Below are 15,767 nucleotides of genomic sequence, written 5' to 3' on the forward strand. Positions count from 1 at the left end.
GGCATCTGTCATCAGCAGTCACAACTAGCAACACCAGTAGCAGCCGACTGCACGTCAAGAATTGGAATGTGCAGTGGGATTTTTGTGAATTCGGCGCAAGGCTGATCTTTGCGACATAGGTTTGAGAATCTTATGGGAACACTTGTACTGTTTCTAAATTAAGTGTAGTGGTGGGAGGAGGGTGCTTCGTGCGCATTACAGCACGCTTGCCAATTGTGGCTGCTAATCGTTGGCTCGTATCTGCCTTGACACATTTTCTGGCTGTGAATTATTCCACTTGCATGGCAGTGTGCGCATGTTGGTGTGTTAAAAATTCTGGAGGCGCTGGGTATCGATCCCAGTACCTCTCGCATGCTAAGCGAGCGCTCTACCATCTGAGCTACGCCCCCTGCTGACGAACTGCGCTACATACAGCCATATCAATGACACAGACCCTTGCACTCCCATTATTCCGCTGACAAACACTACTCTCAATGTGTCCGTGAGGGTGTCTTTCAGGTTTCCTGCATTCTGTATCGAATCGTAGTTGGCCAAAATCAAAGTGGCACGCACGACGTCGAAAATAGCGTTCGGCCAACGCTCTGGGGTAGACGAACGTGTTGTCCACTCTCTAGACTTCATTGAGGTTAGGCCGTTATACCTAAGGCAGATTTGCACTCGATGACACCTCGACAACAGCCGGTCCTCACATTTACGTCTTGCTCTCCTTACGTCAGTATACGAGTCTGTGACGCTGGCTTTGCAACATCTTGCGTGCCTTTAGGCTCGCCGCGACCAACACTTACCACAAAACATGGAGGCGCCGGGGCTTGAACCCGGGACCTTTCACATGCAAAGCGAACGCTCTACCAACTGAGCTACGCCCCCAAGCGCAACCAAGCTGCGCTGTTCTCCGTTCTTTGCTACTCTTATGTGCACGGACACGATGGTTGGTTGGTTTGCAGGGGTGAAGGGACCAGAGTACAAAGGCGCGGACACGTTCACATACGCAAGAGTTCCAAGTAGTTTCGATGCTCTGGTATTACGACTGCAAATTCCGTCCGTTTTTAACGTCTTAAATTGAAGGGACAGTCACAAGTTGCTCCGTTTTCACTCCATGTCGACAATCACACAGCACCTGAGGTAACAAGCACATCTGAAGACCCATTGTGCACTCGACTGTTCATGCCAACTCACTGCCTCGCACTTTACTACTGTGTACCACTCTTGTCGTCCAACTGCAAAAGACTGGGCCACAACAACTTTCCGCGTCTCCATTGCACTGCGCAAACTACGAAACGCTCCCCAAACATGGCACTCACCCACGCAGACGACTTTTCCGACTTTACACGACGCTCACGCAACGCTCACGCTAGTGACAGCCTTATTTAGAGCTTGACGTCGCACACAAGCGAATGAGCACATTTCGCCTACGACTTAGGCCGCCCTCCTAGTGTGGCTGTTCGGTGTCTGCAGGCAGCGAGGGGCTGCAAGCTTCCTGTGTTCGCGCCTATGTCACCTCTGCTTGCTTGTCAGAGACAGAGTATCGCAAAACATACAACTCACTCCATGAATTGATTGCTACGGCATCTGTCATCAGCAGTCACAACTAGCAACACCAGTAGCAGCCGACTGCACGTCAAGAATTGGAATGTGCAGTGGGATTTTTGTGAATTCGGCGCAAGGCTGATCTTTGCGACATAGGTTTGAGAATCTTATGGGAACACTTGTACTGTTTCTAAATTAAGTGTAGTGGTGGGAGGAGGGTGCTTCGTGCGCATTACAGCACGCTTGCCAATTGTGGCTGCTAATCGTTGGCTCGTATCTGCCTTGACACATTTTCTGGCTGTGAATTATTCCACTTGCATGGCAGTGTGCGCATGTTGGTGTGTTAAAAATTCTGGAGGCGCTGGGTATCGATCCCAGTACCTCTCGCATGCTAAGCGAGCGCTCTACCATCTGAGCTACGCCCCCTGCTGACGAACTGCGCTACATACAGCCATATCAATGACACAGACCCTTGCACTCCCATTATTCCGCTGACAAACACTACTCTCAATGTGTCCGTGAGGGTGTCTTTCAGGTTTCCTGCATTCTGTATCGAATCGTAGTTGGCCAAAATCAAAGTGGCACGCACGACGTCGAAAATAGCGTTCGGCCAACGCTCTGAGGTAGACGAACGTGTTGTCCACTCTCTAGACTTCATTGAGGTTAGGCCGTTATACCTAAGGCAGATTTGCACTCGATGACACCTCGACAACAGCCGGTCCTCACATTTACGTCTTGCTCTCCTTACGTCAGTACACGAGTCTGTGACGCTGGCTTTGCAACATCTTGCGTGCCTTTAGGCTCGCCGCGACCAACACTTACCACGCACTGACCACAAAACATGGAGGCGCCGGGGCTTGAACCCGGGACCTTTCACATGCAAAGCGAACGCTCTACCAACTGAGCTACGCCCCCAAGCACAAGCAAGCTGCGCTGATCTCCGTTCTTTGCTACTCTTATGTGCACGGACGCGATGGTTGGTTGGTTTGCAGGGGTGAAGGGACCAGAGTACAAAGGCGCGGACACGTTCACATACGCAAGAGTTCCAAGTAGTTTCGATGCTCTGGTATTACGACTGCAAATTCCGTCCGTTTTTAACGTCTTAAATTGAAGGGACAGTCACAAGTTGCTCCGTTTTCACTCCATGTCGACAATCACACAGCACCTGAGGTAACAAGCACATCTGAAGACCCATTGTGCACTCGACTGTTCATGCCAACTCACTGCCTCGCACTTTACTACTGTGTACCACTCTTGTCGTCCAACTGCAAAAGACTGGGCCACAACAACTTTCCGCGTCTCCATTGCACTGCGCAAACTACGAAACGCTCCCCAAACATGGCACTCACCCACGCAGACGACTTTTCCGACTTTACACGACGCTCACGCTAGTGACAGCCTTATTTAGAGCTTGACGTCGCACACAAGCGAATGAGCACATTTCGCCTACGACTTAGGCCGCCCTCCTAGTGTGGCTGTTCGGTGTCTGCAGGCAGCGAGGGGCTGCAAGCTTCCTGTGTTCGCGCCTATGTCACCTCTGCTTGCTTGTCAGAGACAGAGTATCGCAAAACATACAACTCACTCCATGAATTGATTGCTACGGCATCTGTCATCAGCAGTCACAACTAGCAACACCAGTAGCAGCCGACTGCACGTCAAGAATTGGAATGTGCAGTGGGATTTTTGTGAATTCGGCGCAAGGCTGATCTTTGCGACATAGGTTTGAGAATCTTATGGGAACACTTGTACTGTTTCTAAATTAAGTGTAGTGGTGGGAGGAGGGTGCTTCGTGCGCATTACAGCACGCTTGCCAATTGTGGCTGCTAATCGTTGGCTCGTATCTGCCTTGACACATTTTCTGGCTGTGAATTATTCCACTTGCATGGCAGTGTGCGCATGTTGGTGTGTTAAAAATTCTGGAGGCGCTGGGTATCGATCCCAGTACCTCTCGCATGCTAAGCGAGCACTCTACCATCTGAGCTACGCCCCCTGCTGACGAACTGCGCTACATACAGCCATATCAATGACACAGACCCTTGCACTCCCATTATTCCGCTGACAAACACTACTCTCAATGTGTCCGTGAGGGTGTCTTTCAGGTTTCCTGCATTCTGTATCGAATCGTAGTTGGCCAAAATCAAAGTGGCACGCACGACGTCGAAAATAGCGTTCGGCCAACGCTCTGAGGTAGACGAACGTGTTGTCCACTCTCTAGACTTCATTGAGGTTAGGCCGTTATACCTAAGGCAGATTTGCACTCGATGACACCTCGACAACAGCCGGTCCTCACATTTACGTCTTGCTCTCCTTACGTCAGTATACGAGTCTGTGACGCTGGCTTTGCAACATCTTGCGTGCCTTTAGGCTCGCCGCGACCAACACTTACCACGCACTGACCACAAAACATGGAGGCGCCGGGGCTTGAACCCGGGACCTTTCACATGCAAAGCGAACGCTCTACCAACTGAGCTACGCCCCCAAGCACAAGCAAGCTGCGCTGATCTCCGTTCTTTGCTACTCTTATGTGCACGGACGCGATGGTTGGTTGGTTTGCAGGGGTGAAGGGACCAGAGTACAAAGGCGCGGACACGTTCACATACGGAAGAGTTCCAAGTAGTTTCGATGCTCTGGTATTACGACTGCAAATTCCGTCCGTTTTTAACGTCTTAAATTGAAGGGACAGTCACAAGTTGCTCCGTTTTCACTCCATGTCGACAATCACACAGCACCTGAGGTAACAAGCACATCTGAAGACCCATTGTGCACTCGACTGTTCATGCCAACTCACTGCCTCGCACTTTACTACTGTGTACCACTCTTGTCGTCCAACTGCAAAAGACTGGGCCACAACAACTTTCCGCGTCTCCATTGCACTGCGCAAACTACGAAACGCTCCCCAAACATGGCACTCACCCACGCAGACGACTTTTCCGACTTTACACGACGCTCACGCTAGTGACAGCCTTATTTAGAGCTTGACGTCGCACACAAGCGAATGAGCACATTTCGCCTACGACTTAGGCCGCCCTCCTAGTGTGGCTGTTCGGTGTCTGCAGGCAGCGAGGGGCTGCAAGCTTCCTGTGTTCGCGCCTATGTCACCTCTGCTTGCTTGTCAGAGACAGAGTATCGCAAAACATACAACTCACTCCATGAATTGATTGCTACGGCATCTGTCATCAGCAGTCACAACTAGCAACACCAGTAGCAGCCGACTGCACGTAAAGAATTGGAATGTGCAGTGGGATTTTTGTGAATTCGGCGCAAGGCTGATCTTTGCGACATAGGTTTGAGAATCTTATGGGAACACTTGTACTGTTTCTAAATTAAGTGTAGTGGTGGGAGGAGGGTGCTTCGTGCGCATTACAGCACGCTTGCCAATTGTGGCTGCTAATCGTTGGCTCGTATCTGCCTTGACACATTTTCTGGCTGTGAATTATTCCACTTGCATGGCAGTGTGCGCATGTTGGTGTGTTAAAAATTCTGGAGGCGCTGGGTATCGATCCCAGTACCTCTCGCATGCTAAGCGAGCGCTCTACCATCTGAGCTACGCCCCCTGCTGACGAACTGCGCTACATACAGCCATATCAATGACACAGACCCTTGCACTCCCATTATTCCGCTGACAAACACTACTCTCAATGTGTCCGTGAGGGTGTCTTTCAGGTTTCCTGCATTCTGTATCGAATCGTAGTTGGCCAAAATCAAAGTGGCACGCACGACGTCGAAAATAGCGTTCGGCCAACGCTCTGGGGTAGACGAACGTGTTGTCCACTCTCTAGACTTCATTGAGGTTAGGCCGTTATACCTAAGGCAGATTTGCACTCGATGACACCTCGACAACAGCCGGTCCTCACATTTACGTCTTGCTCTCCTTACGTCAGTATACGAGTCTGTGACGCTGGCTTTGCAACATCTTGCGTGCCTTTAGGCTCGCCGCGACCAACACTTACCACAAAACATGGAGGCGCCGGGGCTTGAACCCGGGACCTTTCACATGCAAAGCGAACGCTCTACCAACTGAGCTACGCCCCCAAGCACAACCAAGCTGCGCTGTTCTCCGTTCTTTGCTACTCTTATGTGCACGGACACGATGGTTGGTTGGTTTGCAGGGGTGAAGGGACCAGAGTACAAAGGCGCGGACACGTTCACATACGCAAGAGTTCCAAGTAGTTTCGATGCTCTGGTATTACGACTGCAAATTCCGTCCGTTTTTAACGTCTTAAATTGAAGGGACAGTCACAAGTTGCTCCGTTTTCACTCCATGTCGACAATCACACAGCACCTGAGGTAACAAGCACATCTGAAGACCCATTGTGCACTCGACTGTTCATGCCAACTCACTGCCTCGCACTTTACTACTGTGTACCACTCTTGTCGTCCAACTGCAAAAGACTGGGCCACAACAACTTTCCGCGTCTCCATTGCACTGCGCAAACTACGAAACGCTCCCCAAACATGGCACTCACCCACGCAGACGACTTTTCCGACTTTACACGACGCTCACGCTAGTGACAGCCTTATTTAGAGCTTGACGTCGCACACAAGCGAATGAGCACATTTCGCCTACGACTTAGGCCGCCCTCCTAGTGTGGCTGTTCGGTGTCTGCAGGCAGCGAGGGGCTGCAAGCTTCCTGTGTTCGCGCCTATGTCACCTCTGCTTGCTTGTCAGAGACAGAGTATCGCAAAACATACAACTCACTCCATGAATTGATTGCTACGGCATCTGTCATCAGCAGTCACAACTAGCAACACCAGTAGCAGCCGACTGCACGTCAAGAATTGGAATGTGCAGTGGGATTTTTGTGAATTCGGCGCAAGGCTGATCTTTGCGACATAGGTTTGAGAATCTTATGGGAACACTTGTACTGTTTCTAAATTAAGTGTAGTGGTGGGAGGAGGGTGCTTCGTGCGCATTACAGCACGCTTGCCAATTGTGGCTGCTAATCGTTGGCTCGTATCTGCCTTGACACATTTTCTGGCTGTGAATTATTCCACTTGCATGGCAGTGTGCGCATGTTGGTGTGTTAAAAATTCTGGAGGCGCTGGGTATCGATCCCAGTACCTCTCGCATGCTAAGCGAGCGCTCTACCATCTGAGCTACGCCCCCTGCTGACGAACTGCGCTACATACAGCCATATCAATGACACAGACCCTTGCACTCCCATTATTCCGCTGACAAACACTACTCTCAATGTGTCCGTGAGGGTGTCTTTCAGGTTTCCTGCATTCTGTATCGAATCGTAGTTGGCCAAAATCAAAGTGGCACGCACGACGTCGAAAATAGCGTTCGGCCAACGCTCTGGGGTAGACGAACGTGTTGTCCACTCTCTAGACTTCATTGAGGTTAGGCCGTTATACCTAAGGCAGATTTGCACTCGATGACACCTCGACAACAGCCGGTCCTCACATTTACGTCTTGCTCTCCTTACGTCAGTATACGAGTCTGTGACGCTGGCTTTGCAACATCTTGCGTGCCTTTAGGCTCGCCGCGACCAACACTTACCACAAAACATGGAGGCGCCGGGGCTTGAACCCGGGACCTTTCACATGCAAAGCGAACGCTCTACCAACTGAGCTACGCCCCCAAGCACAACCAAGCTGCGCTGTTCTCCGTTCTTTGCTACTCTTATGTGCACGGACACGATGGTTGGTTGGTTTGCAGGGGTGAAGGGACCAGAGTACAAAGGCGCGGACACGTTCACATACGCAAGAGTTCCAAGTAGTTTCGATGCTCTGGTATTACGACTGCAAATTCCGTCCGTCTTTAACGTCTTAAATTGAAGGGACAGTCACAAGTTGCTCCGTTTTCACTCCATGTCGACAATCACACAGCACCTGAGGTAACAAGCACATCTGAAGACCCATTGTGCACTCGACTGTTCATGCCAACTCACTGCCTCGCACTTTACTACTGTGTACCACTCTTGTCGTCCAACTGCAAAAGACTGGGCCACAACAACTTTCCGCGTCTCCATTGCACTGCGCAAACTACGAAACGCTCCCCAAACATGGCACTCACCCACGCAGACGACTTTTCCGACTTTACACGACGCTCACGCTAGTGACAGCCTTATTTAGAGCTTGACGTCGCACACAAGCGAATGAGCACATTTCGCCTACGACTTAGGCCGCCCTCCTAGTGTGGCTGTTCGGTGTCTGCAGGCAGCGAGGGGCTGCAAGCTTCCTGTGTTCGCGCCTATGTCACCTCTGCTTGCTTGTCAGAGACAGAGTATCGCAAAACATACAACTCACTCCATGAATTGATTGCTACGGCATCTGTCATCAGCAGTCACAACTAGCAACACCAGTAGCAGCCGACTGCACGTCAAGAATTGGAATGTGCAGTGGGATTTTTGTGAATTCGGCGCAAGGCTGATCTTTGCGACATAGGTTTGAGAATCTTATGGGAACACTTGTACTGTTTCTAAATTAAGTGTAGTGGTGGGAGGAGGGTGCTTCGTGCGCATTACAGCACGCTTGCCAATTGTGGCTGCTAATCGTTGGCTCGTATCTGCCTTGACACATTTTCTGGCTGTGAATTATTCCACTTGCATGGCAGTGTGCGCATGTTGGTGTGTTAAAAATTCTGGAGGCGCTGGGTATCGATCCCAGTACCTCTCGCATGCTAAGCGAGCGCTCTACCATCTGAGCTACGCCCCCTGCTGACGAACTGCGCTACATACAGCCATATCAATGACACAGACCCTTGCACTCCCATTATTCCGCTGACAAACACTACTCTCAATGTGTCCGTGAGGGTGTCTTTCAGGTTTCCTGCATTCTGTATCGAATCGTAGTTGGCCAAAATCAAAGTGGCACGCACGACGTCGAAAATAGCGTTCGGCCAACGCTCTGAGGTAGACGAACGTGTTGTCCACTCTCTAGACTTCATTGAGGTTAGGCCGTTATACCTAAGGCAGATTTGCACTCGATGACACCTCGACAACAGCCGGTCCTCACATTTACGTCTTGCTCTCCTTACGTCAGTATACGAGTCTGTGACGCTGGCTTTGCAACATCTTGCGTGCCTTTAGGCTCGCCGCGACCAACACTTACCACGCACTGACCACAAAACATGGAGGCGCCGGGGCTTGAACCCGGGACCTTTCACATGCAAAGCGAACGCTCTACCAACTGAGCTACGCCCCCAAGCACAAGCAAGCTGCGCTGATCTCCGTTCTTTGCTACTCTTATGTGCACGGACGCGATGGTTGGTTGGTTTGCAGGGGTGAAGGGACCAGAGTACAAAGGCGCGGACACGTTCACATACGCAAGAGTTCCAAGTAGTTTCGATGCTCTGGTATTACGACTGCAAATTCCGTCCGTTTTTAACGTCTTAAATTGAAGGGACAGTCACAAGTTGCTCCGTTTTCACTCCATGTCGACAATCACACAGCACCTGAGGTAACAAGCACATCTGAAGACCCATTGTGCACTCGACTGTTCATGCCAACTCACTGCCTCGCACTTTACTACTGTGTACCACTCTTGTCGTCCAACTGCAAAAGACTGGGCCACAACAACTTTCCGCGTCTCCATTGCACTGCGCAAACTACGAAACGCTCCCCAAACATGGCACTCACCCACGCAGACGACTTTTCCGACTTTACACGACGCTCACGCTAGTGACAGCCTTATTTAGAGCTTGACGTCGCACACAAGCGAATGAGCACATTTCGCCTACGACTTAGGCCGCCCTCCTAGTGTGGCTGTTCGGTGTCTGCAGGCAGCGAGGGGCTGCAAGCTTCCTGTGTTCGCGCCTATGTCACCTCTGCTTGCTTGTCAGAGACAGAGTATCGCAAAACATACAACTCACTCCATGAATTGATTGCTACGGCATCTGTCATCAGCAGTCACAACTAGCAACACCAGTAGCAGCCGACTGCACGTAAAGAATTGGAATGTGCAGTGGGATTTTTGTGAATTCGGCGCAAGGCTGATCTTTGCGACATAGGTTTGAGAATCTTATGGGAACACTTGTACTGTTTCTAAATTAAGTGTAGTGGTGGGAGGAGGGTGCTTCGTGCGCATTACAGCACGCTTGCCAATTGTGGCTGCTAATCGTTGGCTCGTATCTGCCTTGACACATTTTCTGGCTGTGAATTATTCCACTTGCATGGCAGTGTGCGCATGTTGGTGTGTTAAAAATTCTGGAGGCGCTGGGTATCGATCCCAGTACCTATCGCATGCTAAGCGAGCGCTCTACCATCTGAGCTACGCCCCCTGCTGACGAACTGCGCTACATACAGCCATATCAATGACACAGACCCTTGCACTCCCATTATTCCGCTGACAAACACTACTCTCAATGTGTCCGTGAGGGTGTCTTTCAGGTTTCCTGCATTCTGTATCGAATCGTAGTTGGCCAAAATCAAAGTGGCACGCACGACGTCGAAAATAGCGTTCGGCCAACGCTCTGAGGTAGACGAACGTGTTGTCCACTCTCTAGACTTCATTGAGGTTAGGCCGTTATACCTAAGGCAGATTTGCACTCGATGACACCTCGACAACAGCCGGTCCTCACATTTACGTCTTGCTCTCCTTACGTCAGTATACGAGTCTGTGACGCTGGCTTTGCAACATCTTGCGTGCCTTTAGGCTCGCCGCGACCAACACTTACCACGCACTGACCACAAAACATGGAGGCGTCGGGGCTTGAACCCGGGACCTTTCACATGCAAAGCGAACGCTCTACCAACTGAGCTACGCCCCCAAGCACAAGCAAGCTGCGCTGATCTCCGTTCTTTGCTACTCTTATGTGCACGGACGCGATGGTTGGTTGGTTTGCAGGGGTGAAGGGACCAGAGTACAAAGGCGCGGACACGTTCACATACGCAAGAGTTCCAAGTAGTTTCGATGCTCTGGTATTACGACTGCAAATTCCGTCCGTTTTTAACGTCTTAAATTGAAGGGACAGTCACAAGTTGCTCCGTTTTCACTCCATGTCGACAATCACACAGCACCTGAGGTAACAAGCACATCTGAAGACCCATTGTGCACTCGACTGTTCATGCCAACTCACTGCCTCGCACTTTACTACTGTGTACCACTCTTGTCGTCCAACTGCAAAAGACTTGGCCACAACAACTTTCCGCGTCTCCATTGCACTGCGCAAACTACGAAACGCTCCCCAAACATGCCACTCACCCACGCAGACGACTTTTCCGACTTTACACGACGCTCACGCTAGTGACAGCCTTATTTAGAGCTTGACGTCGCACACAAGCGAATGAGCACATTTCGCCTACGACTTAGGCCGCCCTCCTAGTGTGGCTGTTCGGTGTCTGCAGGCAGCGAGGGGCTGCAAGCTTCCTGTGTTCGCGCCTATGTCACCTCTGCTTGCTTGTCAGAGACAGAGTATCGCAAAACATACAACTCACTCCATGAATTGATTGCTACGGCATCTGTCATCAGCAGTCACAACTAGCAACACCAGTAGCAGCCGACTGCACGTAAAGAATTGGAATGTGCAGTGGGATTTTTGTGAATTCGGCGCAAGGCTGATCTTTGCGACATAGGTTTGAGAATCTTATGGGAACACTTGTACTGTTTCTAAATTAAGTGTAGTGGTGGGAGGAGGGTGCTTCGTGCGCATTACAGCACGCTTGCCAATTGTGGCTGCTAATCGTTGGCTCGTATCTGCCTTGACACATTTTCTGGCTGTGAATTATTCCACTTGCATGGCAGTGTGCGCATGTTGGTGTGTTAAAAATTCTGGAGGCGCTGGGTATCGATCCCAGTACCTCTCGCATGCTAAGCGAGCGCTCTACCATCTGAGCTACGCCCCCTGCTGACGAACTGCGCTACATACAGCCATATCAATGACACAGACCCTTGCACTCCCATTATTCCGCTGACAAACACTACTCTCAATGTGTCCGTGAGGGTGTCTTTCAGGTTTCCTGCATTCTGTATCGAATCGTAGTTGGCCAAAATCAAAGTGGCACGCACGACGTCGAAAATAGCGTTCGGCCAACGCTCTGAGGTAGACGAACGTGTTGTCCACTCTCTAGACTTCATTGAGGTTAGGCCGTTATACCTAAGGCAGATTTGCACTCGATGACACCTCGACAACAGCCGGTCCTCACATTTACGTCTTGCTCTCCTTACGTCAGTATACGAGTCTGTGACGCTGGCTTTGCAACATCTTGCGTGCCTTTAGGCTCGCCGCGACCAACACTTACCACGCACTGACCACAAAACATGGAGGCGCCGGGGCTTGAACCCGGGACCTTTCACACGCAAAGCGAACGCTCTACCAACTGAGCTACGCCCCCAAGCACAAGCAAGCTGCGCTGATCTCCGTTCTTTGCTACTCTTATGTGCACGGACGCGATGGTTGGTTGGTTTGCAGGGGTGAAGGGACCAGAGTACAAAGGCGCGGACACGTTCACATACGCAAGAGTTCCAAGTAGTTTCGATGCTCTGGTATTACGACTGCAAATTCCGTCCGTTTTTAACGTCTTAAATTGAAGGGACAGTCACAAGTTGCTCCGTTTTCACTCCATGTCGACAATCACACAGCACCTGAGGTAACAAGCACATCTGAAGACCCATTGTGCACTCGACTGTTCATGCCAACTCACTGCCTCGCACTTTACTACTGTGTACCACTCTTGTCGTCCAACTGCAAAAGACTGGGCCACAACAACTTTCCGCGTCTCCATTGCACTGCGCAAACTACGAAACGCTCCCCAAACATGGCACTCACCCACGCAGACGACTTTTCCGACTTTACACGACGCTCACGCTAGTGACAGCCTTATTTAGAGCTTGACGTCGCACACAAGCGAATGAGCACATTTCGCCTACGACTTAGGCCGCCCTCCTAGTGTGGCTGTTCGGTGTCTGCAGGCAGCGAGGGGCTGCAAGCTTCCTGTGTTCGCGCCTATGTCACCTCTGCTTGCTTGTCAGAGACAGAGTATCGCAAAACATACAACTCACTCCATGAATTGATTGCTACGGCATCTGTCATCAGCAGTCACAACTAGCAACACCAGTAGCAGCCGACTGCACGTCAAGAATTGGAATGTGCAGTGGGATTTTTGTGAATTCGGCGCAAGGCTGATCTTTGCGACATAGGTTTGAGAATCTTATGGGAACACTTGTACTGTTTCTAAATTAAGTGTAGTGGTGGGAGGAGGGTGCTTCGTGCGCATTACAGCACGCTTGCCAATTGTGGCTGCTAATCGTTGGCTCGTATCTGCCTTGACACATTTTCTGGCTGTGAATTATTCCACTTGCATGGCAGTGTGCGCATGTTGGTGTGTTAAAAATTCTGGAGGCGCTGGGTGTCGATCCCAGTACCTCTCGCATGCTAAGCGAGCGCTCTACCATCTGAGCTACGCCCCCTGCTGACGAACTGCGCTACATACAGCCATATCAATGACACAGACCCTTGCACTCCCATTATTCCGCTGACAAACACTACTCTCAATGTGTCCGTGAGGGTGTCTTTCAGGTTTCCTGCATTCTGTATCGAATCGTAGTTGGCCAAAATCAAAGTGGCACGCACGACGTCGAAAATAGCGTTCGGCCAACGCTCTGAGGTAGACGAACGTGTTGTCCACTCTCTAGACTTCATTGAGGTTAGGCCGTTATACCTAAGGCAGATTTGCACTCGATGACACCTCGACAACAGCCGGTCCTCACATTTACGTCTTGCTCTCCTTACGTCAGTATACGAGTCTGTGACGCTGGCTTTGCAACATCTTGCGTGCCTTTAGGCTCGCCGCGACCAACACTTACCACGCACTGACCACAAAACATGGAGGCGCCGGGGCTTGAACCCGGGACCTTTCACATGCAAAGCGAACGCTCTACCAACTGAGCTACGCCCCCAAGCACAAGCAAGCTGCGCTGATCTCCGTTCTTTGCTACTCTTATGTGCACGGACGCGATGGTTGGTTGGTTTGCAGGGGTGAAGGGACCAGAGTACAAAGGCGCGGACACGTTCACATACGCAAGAGTTCCAAGTAGTTTCGATGCTCTGGTATTACGACTGCAAATTCCGTCCGTTTTTAACGTCTTAAATTGAAGGGACAGTCACAAGTTGCTCCGTTTTCACTCCATGTCGACAATCACACAGCACCTGAGGTAACAAGCACATCTGAAGACCCATTGTGCACTCGACTGTTCATGCCAACTCACTGCCTCGCACTTTACTACTGTGTACCACTCTTGTCGTCCAACTGCAAAAGACTGGGCCACAACAACTTTCCGCGTCTCCATTGCACTGCGCAAACTACGAAACGCTCCCCAAACATGGCACTCACCCACGCAGACGACTTTTCCGACTTTACACGACGCTCACGCTAGTGACAGCCTTATTTAGAGCTTGACGTCGCACACAAGCGAATGAGCACATTTCGCCTACGACTTAGGCCGCCCTCCTAGTGTGGCTGTTCGGTGTCTGCAGGCAGCGAGGGGCTGCAAGCTTCCTGTGTTCGCGCCTATGTCACCTCTGCTTGCTTGTCAGAGACAGAGTATCGCAAAACATACAACTCACTCCATGAATTGATTGCTACGGCATCTGTCATCAGCAGTCACAACTAGCAACACCAGTAGCAGCCGACTGCACGTCAAGAATTGGAATGTGCAGTGGGATTTTTGTGAATTCGGCGCAAGGCTGATCTTTGCGACATAGGTTTGAGAATCTTATGGGAACACTTGTACTGTTTCTAAATTAAGTGTAGTGGTGGGAGGAGGGTGCTTCGTGCGCATTACAGCACGCTTGCCAATTGTGGCTGCTAATCGTTGGCTCGTATCTGCCTTGACACATTTTCTGGCTGTGAATTATTCCACTTGCATGGCAGTGTGCGCATGTTGGTGTGTTAAAAATTCTGGAGGCGCTGGGTGTCGATCCCAGTACCTCTCGCATGCTAAGCGAGCGCTCTACCATCTGAGCTACGCCCCCTGCTGACGAACTGCGCTACATACAGCCATATCAATGACACAGACCCTTGCACTCCCATTATTCCGCTGACAAACACTACTCTCAATGTGTCCGTGAGGGTGTCTTTCAGGTTTCCTGCATTCTGTATCGAATCGTAGTTGGCCAAAATCAAAGTGGCACGCACGACGTCGAAAATAGCGTTCGGCCAACGCTCTGAGGTAGACGAACGTGTTGTCCACTCTCTAGACTTCATTGAGGTTAGGCCGTTATACCTAAGGCAGATTTGCACTCGATGACACCTCGACAACAGCCGGTCCTCACATTTACGTCTTGCTCTCCTTACGTCAGTATACGAGTCTGTGACGCTGGCTTTGCAACATCTTGCGTGCCTTTAGGCTCGCCGCGACCAACACTTACCACGCACTGACCACAAAACATGGAGGCGCCGGGGCTTGAACCCGGGACCTTTCACATGCAAAGCGAACGCTCTACCAACTGAGCTACGCCCCCAAGCACAACGAAGCTGCGCTGATCTCCGTTCTTTGCTACTCTTATGTGCACGGACGCGATGGTTGGTTGGTTTGCAGGGGTGAAGGGACCAGAGTACAAAGGCGCGGACACGTTCACATACGCAAGAGTTCCAAGTAGTTTCGATGCTCTGGTATTACGACTGCAAATTCCGTCCGTTTTTAACGTTTTAAATTGAAGGGACAGTCACAAGTTGCTCCGTTTTCACTCCATGTCGACAATCACACAGCACCTGAGGTAACAAGCACATCTGAAGACCCATTGTGCACTCGACTGTTCATGCCAACTCACTGCCTCGCACTTTACTACTGTGTACCACTCTTGTCGTCCAACTGCAAAAGACTGGGCCACAACAACTTTCCGCGTCTCCATTGCACTGCGCAAACTACGAAACGCTCCCCAAACATGGCACTCACCCACGCAGACGACTTTTCCGACTTTACACGACGCTCACGCTAGTGACAGCCTTATTTAGAGCTTGACGTCGCACACAAGCGAATGAGCACATTTCGCCTACGACTTAGGCCGCCCTCCTAGTGTGGCTGTTCGGTGTCTGCAGGCAGCGAGGGGCTGCAAGCTTCCTGTGTTCGCGCCTATGTCACCTCTGCTTGCTTGTCAGAGACAGAGTATCGCAAAACATACAACTCACTCCATGAATTGATTGCTACGGCATCTGTCATCAGCAGTCACAACTAGCAACACCAGTAGCAGCCGACTGCACGTCAAGAATTGGAATGTGCAGTGGGATTTTTGTGAATTCGGCGCAAGGCTGATCTTTGCGACATAGGTTTGAGAATCTTATGGGAACACTTGTACT

The 15,767-nt window shown here is 50.8% G+C and overlaps 20 non-coding genes across 20 annotated transcripts; all 20 read right to left on the reverse strand.

The window, feature by feature from the left end:
* Positions 1-316: 316 nt before the first annotated feature.
* Positions 317-389, reverse strand: Trnaa-agc. Its single transcript has one exon. It is a non-coding gene; the product is annotated as a tRNA-Ala (tRNA).
* Positions 390-794: 405 nt separating this feature from the next.
* Trnaa-ugc lies at positions 795-867 on the reverse strand. The gene has a single exon. It is a non-coding gene; the product is annotated as a tRNA-Ala (tRNA).
* Positions 868-1,880: 1,013 nt separating this feature from the next.
* Positions 1,881-1,953, reverse strand: Trnaa-agc. The gene has a single exon. It is a non-coding gene; the product is annotated as a tRNA-Ala (tRNA).
* A 416-nt stretch (positions 1,954-2,369) lies between these two features.
* On the reverse strand, positions 2,370-2,442 carry Trnaa-ugc. The gene has a single exon. It is a non-coding gene; the product is annotated as a tRNA-Ala (tRNA).
* Positions 2,443-3,444: 1,002 nt separating this feature from the next.
* Positions 3,445-3,517, reverse strand: Trnaa-agc. The gene has a single exon. It is a non-coding gene; the product is annotated as a tRNA-Ala (tRNA).
* Positions 3,518-3,933: 416 nt separating this feature from the next.
* Trnaa-ugc lies at positions 3,934-4,006 on the reverse strand. Its single transcript has one exon. It is a non-coding gene; the product is annotated as a tRNA-Ala (tRNA).
* Positions 4,007-5,008: 1,002 nt separating this feature from the next.
* On the reverse strand, positions 5,009-5,081 carry Trnaa-agc. Its single transcript has one exon. It is a non-coding gene; the product is annotated as a tRNA-Ala (tRNA).
* A 405-nt stretch (positions 5,082-5,486) lies between these two features.
* Positions 5,487-5,559, reverse strand: Trnaa-ugc. Its single transcript has one exon. It is a non-coding gene; the product is annotated as a tRNA-Ala (tRNA).
* Positions 5,560-6,561: 1,002 nt separating this feature from the next.
* Positions 6,562-6,634, reverse strand: Trnaa-agc. Its single transcript has one exon. It is a non-coding gene; the product is annotated as a tRNA-Ala (tRNA).
* Positions 6,635-7,039: 405 nt separating this feature from the next.
* Trnaa-ugc lies at positions 7,040-7,112 on the reverse strand. Its single transcript has one exon. It is a non-coding gene; the product is annotated as a tRNA-Ala (tRNA).
* A 1,002-nt stretch (positions 7,113-8,114) lies between these two features.
* On the reverse strand, positions 8,115-8,187 carry Trnaa-agc. Its single transcript has one exon. It is a non-coding gene; the product is annotated as a tRNA-Ala (tRNA).
* Positions 8,188-8,603: 416 nt separating this feature from the next.
* Positions 8,604-8,676, reverse strand: Trnaa-ugc. Its single transcript has one exon. It is a non-coding gene; the product is annotated as a tRNA-Ala (tRNA).
* A 1,002-nt stretch (positions 8,677-9,678) lies between these two features.
* On the reverse strand, positions 9,679-9,751 carry Trnaa-agc. The gene has a single exon. It is a non-coding gene; the product is annotated as a tRNA-Ala (tRNA).
* Positions 9,752-10,167: 416 nt separating this feature from the next.
* On the reverse strand, positions 10,168-10,240 carry Trnaa-ugc. Its single transcript has one exon. It is a non-coding gene; the product is annotated as a tRNA-Ala (tRNA).
* Positions 10,241-11,242: 1,002 nt separating this feature from the next.
* Positions 11,243-11,315, reverse strand: Trnaa-agc. The gene has a single exon. It is a non-coding gene; the product is annotated as a tRNA-Ala (tRNA).
* Positions 11,316-11,731: 416 nt separating this feature from the next.
* Trnaa-ugc lies at positions 11,732-11,804 on the reverse strand. The gene has a single exon. It is a non-coding gene; the product is annotated as a tRNA-Ala (tRNA).
* A 1,002-nt stretch (positions 11,805-12,806) lies between these two features.
* On the reverse strand, positions 12,807-12,879 carry Trnaa-agc. The gene has a single exon. It is a non-coding gene; the product is annotated as a tRNA-Ala (tRNA).
* Positions 12,880-13,295: 416 nt separating this feature from the next.
* On the reverse strand, positions 13,296-13,368 carry Trnaa-ugc. The gene has a single exon. It is a non-coding gene; the product is annotated as a tRNA-Ala (tRNA).
* A 1,002-nt stretch (positions 13,369-14,370) lies between these two features.
* Trnaa-agc lies at positions 14,371-14,443 on the reverse strand. Its single transcript has one exon. It is a non-coding gene; the product is annotated as a tRNA-Ala (tRNA).
* A 416-nt stretch (positions 14,444-14,859) lies between these two features.
* Trnaa-ugc lies at positions 14,860-14,932 on the reverse strand. Its single transcript has one exon. It is a non-coding gene; the product is annotated as a tRNA-Ala (tRNA).
* Between the last annotated feature and the right edge of the window lie 835 nt (positions 14,933-15,767).

Source organism: Schistocerca americana, unplaced genomic scaffold (assembly GCF_021461395.2).
Source record: "Schistocerca americana isolate TAMUIC-IGC-003095 unplaced genomic scaffold, iqSchAmer2.1 HiC_scaffold_305, whole genome shotgun sequence".
NCBI lineage: Eukaryota > Metazoa > Arthropoda > Insecta > Orthoptera > Acrididae > Schistocerca > Schistocerca americana.